At 38.9% G+C, this 6,988-nt stretch overlaps 1 long non-coding RNA gene across 1 annotated transcript in view; it reads right to left on the bottom strand.

Annotated features, from left to right (window-relative positions):
* Positions 1-5,466: 5,466 nt before the first annotated feature.
* Positions 5,467-6,988, bottom strand: part of LOC120096233 (uncharacterized) — a 37,320-nt gene continuing 35,798 nt past the window's right edge. The window contains exon 2 of the long non-coding RNA XR_015635464.1: positions 5,467-6,552. This is a non-coding gene — a long non-coding RNA (uncharacterized LOC120096233). The remainder of the gene's footprint in view (positions 6,553-6,988) is intronic.

Genomic DNA, 6,988 nt, shown 5'->3' with positions numbered 1-6,988 from the left:
TGTACCAGTCTGCAATCCCACCAACAATGGAGGAGTGTTCCTCTTTCTCCACATCCTCGCCAGCATTTGCTGTTGCCAGAGTTTTTGATCTTAGCCATTCTGACTTGTGTGAGGTGAAATCTCAGGGTTGTTTTGATTTGCATTTCCCTTATAACTAAAGATGTTGAACATTTCTTTAGGTGTTTCTCAGCCATCCAGCATTCCTCAGCTATGAATTCTTTGTTTAGCTCTGAACCCCATTTTTATTAGGATTATTTGCCCCCCTGCAGTCTAACTTTGTGAGTTCTTTGTATATTTTGGATATCAGCCCTCTCTCTGTTGTAGGATTGGTAAAGATCTTTTTCCAATCTGTTGGTTGCCGTTTTGTCCTAACCACAGCGTCCTTTGCCTTACAGAAGCTTTGTAGTTTTATTAGATCCCATTTGTCGATTCTTGAAATTAGAGCATAAGCCATTGGTGTTTTGTTCAGGAAATTTTCTCCAGTGCCCATGTATTCGAGACTCTTCCCCACTTTTTCTTCTATTAGTTTGAGTGTATCTGGTTTGATGTGGAAGTCCTTGATCCACTTGGACTTAAGCTTACAGGGTGATAAGCATGGATCGATCTGCATTCTCCTACATGCTGACCTCCAGTTGAACCAGCACCATTTGCTGAAAATGCTATCTTTTTTCCATTGGATGTTTTTGGCTTCTTCCTCAAAAATCAAGTGACCATAGGTATGTGTGTTCATTTCTCTGTCTTCAATTCTAATCTATTGGTCTATCTGCCTGTCTCTGTACCAATACCACACAGTTTTGTTTTGTTTTTTGTTTTTTGTTTTTGTTTTTTTTTATCACTATTGCTCTGTAATACTGCTTGAGTTCAGGGATAGTGATTTCCCCTGGAAGTCCTTTTATTGTTGAGGATAGTTTTAGCTATCCTGGGTTTTTTTGTTATTCCAGATGAATCTGCAACTTGTTCTGTCTAACTCTATGAAGAATTGGACAGGAATTTTGATGGGGATTGCATTGAATCTGTAGGTCGCTTTTGGTAAAATGGCCATTTTTACTATATTAATCCTGCCAATTCGTGAGCATGGGAGATCTTTCCATCTTCTGAGATCTTCTTCAATTTCTTTCTTCAGAGACTTGAAGTTCTTATCATACAGATGTTTCACTTGCTTGGTTAAAGTCACACCGAGGTATTTTATATTATTTGGGATTATTATTAAGGATATCATTTCCCTAATTTCTTTCTCAGCATGTTTCTCTTTTGTGTAGAGGAAGGCTACTGATTTATTTGAGTTAATTTTATACCCGGTCACTTTGCTGAAGATGTTTATCAGGTTTAGTAGTTCTCTGGTGGAACTTTTGGGATCACTTAAATATACTATCATGTCATCTGCAAATAGTGATATTTTGACTTCTTCCTTTCCAATCTGTATCCTTTTGATCTCTTTTTGTTGTCTGATTGCTCTGACTAGGACTTGGAGAACTATATTGAATAAGTAGGGAGAGAGTGGGCAGTCTTGTCTAGTTACTGATTTTAGTGGGATTGCTTCAAGTTTCTCTCCATTTAGTTTAGTGTTAGCTACAGGTTTGCTGTATATGGCTTTTACTATGTTCAGGTATGGGCCTTGAATTCCTGTTCTTTTCAGGACTTTTATCATGAAGGGGTTTTGAATTTTGTCAAATGCTTTCTCAGCATCTAATGAAATGATCATGTGGTTTTTATCTTTGAGTTTGTTTACATAGTGGATTATGTTGATGGTTTTCTGTATATTAAACCATCCCTGCATGCCTGGCATGACACATACTTGATCATGATGGATGATTGCTTTGATGTGTTCTTGGATTCATTTTGAAAGAATTTTATTGAGTATTTTTGCTTCGATATTCATAAAGGATATTGGTCTGAAGTTCTCACTCTTTGTTGGATCTTTGTGTGGTTTAAGTATAAGAGTAATTGTGACTTCATAGAAGGAATTCGGTAGCACTCCATCCTTTTCAATTTTGTGGAATAATTTGGATAGTATTGGTATGAGGTCTTCTATGAAGGACTGATAAAATTCTGCACTGAACCTGTCTGTACCTGGGCTCTTTTTGGTTGGGAGACTTTTAATGCCTGCTTCTATTTCTTTAGGAGTTATGGGATTGTTTAAATGGTTTATCTGTTCCTGATTTAACTTCGGTACCTGGTATCTGTCTAGGAAATTGTCCATTTCCTCCAGATTTTCAAGTTTTGTTGAATATAGGTTCTTGTAGTAGGATCTGATGATTTTTTTGAATTTCCTCTGATTCTGTTGTTATGGCTCCCTTTTCATTTCTGATTTTGTTAATTTGGACACACTCTCTGTGTCCTCTCATTAGTCTGGCTAAGGGTTTATCTATCTTGTTGATTTTCTCAAAGAACCGGCTTTTGGTTCTGTTGATTCTTTGTACAGTCCTTTTTTGTTTCTACTTGGTTGATTTCAGCTCTGAGTTTGATTATTTCCTGCCTTCTACTCCTCCTGGATGTATTTGCTTCTTTTTGTTCTAGAGCTTTTAGTTGTGCTGTCAAGCTGCTGATATATGTTCTCTCCTGTTTCTTTCTGCAGGCACTCAGAGCTACGAGTTTTCCTTTTAGCACAGCTTTAATTGTGTCCCATAAGTTTGGGTATGTTTTACCTTAATTTTCAATAAATTCTAAGAAGTCTTTAATTTCTTCCTTGACCAGGTTATCATTGAGTAGAGCATTGTTCAACTGCCATGCATATGTGGACGTTCTTCCCTTATTGTCATTGAAGATCAGCTTTAGCCTTTGGTGGTCTGATAGGACACATGGGATTATTTCTATCTTTTTGTATCTGTTGAGGCCTGTTTTATGGCCAATTATATGGTCAATTTTAGAGAAAGTACCATGAGGTGGTAAGAAGAAGGTATATCCTTTTTTTTTAGGATAGAATGTTCTATAAATATCCGTTAAGTCCATTTGGTTCATACTTCTGTTAGTCTGTCTATGTTTCTGTTTCATTTCTGTTTCCATGATCTGTCCATTGATGAGAGTGGGGTGTTGAAATCTCCAACTATTATTGTGTGAGATGCAATGTGTGTTTGAGCTTTAGTAAGGTTTATTTTATGTATGTAAGTACCCTTGTATTTGGAGCATAGATTGGTAGATTTTCCCCTTTGGTGAATAAGAAGTGCCCTTCCTTATCTTTTTTGATGACTTTTGGTTGAAAATAGATTTTATTCGATATTAGAATGGCTACTTCAGTTTGCTTCTTCAGACCATTTGCTTGGAAAGTTATATTCCAGACTTTAACTCTGAGGTAGTGTCTCTCTTTGTCTGAGGTGTGTTTCCTGTAGGCAGCAAAATGCTGGGTCCTCATTATGTATCCAGTTTGTTAATCTTTGTCTTTTTGGGGGGAGAATTGAGTCCATTGGTGTTGAGAGACATTAAGGAATAGTGATTGTTGTTTCCTGTTATCTTTGTATTTGGATATGAGATTATATTTGTGTGCGTGTCTTCTCTTTGTTTTGTTGCAAAACGATTAGTTTCTTGCTTTTCTTATGTTGGGCTTTACCATTTATTGTCCTTTGTAGGGCTGGATTTGTAGAAAGATATTGTGTAAATTTGGTTTTGTCATGGAATATCTAGGTGTCTCCATCTATGTTAATTGAGAGTTTTGCTGGATAATAGTAATCTGGCTTCACATTTGTGTTCTCTTAGGGTCTGTATGACATCTGTCCAGGATCTTCTGGCTTTCATAGTCTCTGGTGAGAAGTCTGGTGTGATTCTGATAGGTCTGCCTTTATATGTTTCTTGACCTTTTTCCCTTACTGCTCTTCATATTCATTCTTTGTTTTGTGCATTTGGTGTTTTGACTATTATGTGACAGGAGGAGTTTCTTTTCTGGTCCTATCTATTTGGAGTTCTGTAGGCTTCTTGTATGTTTATGGACATCTCTTTCTTTAGGTTAGGGAAGTTTTCTTCTATAATTTTGCTGAAGCTATTTACTGGTCCTTTGAGTTGGGAGTCTTCACTCTGTTCTATACCTATTATCCTTAGGTTTGATCTTCTCGTTGTGTCCTGGATTTCCTGTATGTTTTAGTTCAGTAGCTTTTTCCATTTTACATTATCTTTGACAGTTGTGTCGATGATTTCTATGGAATCTTCTGCTCCTGAGATTTTCTCTTCTATCTCTTGTATTCTGTTGGTGATGCTTGTATCTATGGCTCCTTGTCTCTTCCTTTGGTTTTCTATATCCAGGATTTTCTACCTTTGTGCTTTCTTTATTGTTTCTATTTCCATTTTCAATTCCTTTACCTGTTTGATTGTGTTTCCCTGTAATTCTTTCAGGGAGTTTTGTGTTTCCTCTCTAAGGGCTTCTACTTGTTTACTTGTGTTTTCCTGCATTTCCCTAAGGGAGTTCTTTATGTCTTTCTTAAAGTCCTCCATTATCATGATCAAATGTCATTTTAAATCTAGATCTTGCTTCTCTGGTGTGTTTGGATATTCAGTGTTTGCTTTGGTGGGAGTTTTGGGCTCCATCGATGCCATGAAGTCTTGGTTTCTGTTGTTTGGGTTCCTGTGCTTGTCTCTCGCCATCAGGTTGTCTCTGGTGTTACCTTGTTCTGCTATTTCTGGCAGTGGTCTAAGCCATCTTCTAAGAAAGCATTAATCCTGTTGTTATGTCTTGGTGGGTCTTACAATGTGTGCATTTCTATAAGACAAGAGGTTTGCAAACATGCCTATTCTCACCTTCCTTACTTGAGTTCATTGTATTGGGAAATGTGTGTGTTATGCGTAGAAGCCTTGTCTGAGCTGCACTTTTCAGAGGGACACAATTCTATTCTTTTAAGGACATCACAGCCAAGGAGCAATGAATCGCATCGTCCAGATAACCAAGATCCTAAATAATTGGCAGAGGTCTCTCTTGAGCTTCTATTGCCAGGGAATAGTGCTTCTGTGTTTATACCAATCTCCCCTACCTTGATGAGTCATTGGTCTTGACAGTGAGCAATAATGGCCTTAAATCTTACACCTCTTGGCTCTGTTCACCATGTCAACATTTTCCCATCTGCATGCCTCCACAGCAGGCATGCAAGTTGACTTAGACAAATGTTGATCTTTTGTGGGAAAAGTGTAAACCCTAGTGTATCTGCAGGTTCTCAAATGTTTATCCATGCCTATAAATAACTTCCAGGCAGTTTTGCTTCTGATTATGCCTAAAATACTATTTCAGGGGCCTCGGAATGGTGAGAGTGTTCTCTTTCCTCTCTGATTAGACACTGCACGTTGCCACATTTAAGTAGAGTGCCCATAAACACATCAACTTCAACTTGCAAATCTGTTGTCTTGACTCAAGCCAGCATCTAATACAACTATGGGAGATGGTAGTTTTTTATTGAGAGTATGTTTTTCTCTTCAAGATATAGGAGATATTTAAGATAAAAGGAGGAAAAGGAAGGAAGGAGAGGGGGAAAAGGAAGGAAAGCAGGCAGCTGCAGTGCATATTCCCTGTTTAATTAACAATATTGTCAAAGAAGTAAACTGCTTTTTGACTTAGAACTGAATTACATCCTCATGAACATCCATAAATTAAAACTGCCATTGTGTCAAAAAGCATGTAACAATATGATTGACAGAGCATCACAACTTACAAGTAGTCCACGGTAGAATGTGGCTCGCTGTATAAAAAGACTAGTCTCAGAAAGGATCCAGATGAAAGATTTGAAGAATAGTTCTTACAGGATGCTCATCAATCTTGTACCACAATAAAATTGAAAAATGTAAGCCAAACCATCTCAAGTTGGAGACCTGTCATTTGGCAGGTTTGTACCAACATGCAATTGTGAATCTCAGGTATCTTCTGCTCTCCTGTAGCTTCAGATCCTACCCAGACCATTTGTAGATGACATTACCATTTCATGATGTCAAAAGATTGGATATCCCCGAAGGTTTTAACCATTTTTCATGGACATTTATTAGTGAAATTATTATAGGGCAAGTCCTTACTGCTTAGGGATTTTGGTGAGTTGGGACTTGGTTGTTTATTCAGTTCAAGGGCCTATGCTCCATCACAGCAGAGGGGATGTGGCAGCTGGAGCCAGAGGACAGCTGGCACATTACATTCATAGTCACAAATCATGTAGAGTAAACAGGAAGTCGGGCTGGGCTTCTCAAGGCCCGCCCCCAGTGACGCACTTCTTCCATCAAGGTGCAAACCCTAAAGATCACAGTGCTTTCCCAAATGGCATCACCAATTTAAATACATGAGGCTGTGGGGGAACATTTTACATTTAAACTACAACAGGAAGCCATTAGAGTTTCCCTTTCCACAGTGTACTAGCTGTTTTGGGGTGTGTTTGAATTTTCTTTGGCTTAAGTGAGAGATGGCTGTGCCAGGTGGTGACATTCCATAAAGGAACAGTTTTTGCTGTCCAGGATCTCTGGGAAGAATTTGTACCCTTTATTAGAAGGGTATCAAGGAGATCTTCCACTCAGTCCGATGTCTCTTGACAGGAGATCTGGCCTTTGATCAACACTGGTGGCAGTGAAGGCAATGTCAACACAGTAGGGGAGAAAGTCCTAGAAGACAGAACATATGGAATGCATCAGCCTCCTTGCCTCTGGCTGATAAGGGAGGCCCCTGCCTCCTTCACAAATGCTAACATGTACTCAAAGCTTGGGGACGAAGACAATGGCAAAAGAAAGACTAGGAATTTGATGAATGGTGCAGTACCCCCTGAGCCTCACCAGGCTGTCTTCATAGGATGTCCTGAGTGGGCTTAGGATTGGGATTTCCAGACTGCTCTGAGGATGGACTGAAGAAAATGAGATGAAGAAAATGTCCTCTGATGAGATCCGGCTGTAAGCATATCCGTGAGGAGTTGAAGAGCAGTTCTGTCTTAATCACGAACTATAGTGGCTCTTATACCAAAGTGACAAGTGTGTGCAGGGAATATTCTGGGATTTTAGGATGTATCTGTGAGCAAACAGGGCACAGTCTCTGTCTGCATGCAAC

The sequence above is a fragment of the Rattus norvegicus genome, chromosome 13 (assembly GCF_021556685.1).
Source record: "Rattus norvegicus strain SHRSP/BbbUtx chromosome 13, alternate assembly SHRSP_T2T, whole genome shotgun sequence".
Lineage (NCBI taxonomy): Eukaryota > Metazoa > Chordata > Mammalia > Rodentia > Muridae > Rattus > Rattus norvegicus.
This window is presented reverse-complemented; position numbering and strand designations above follow the sequence as displayed.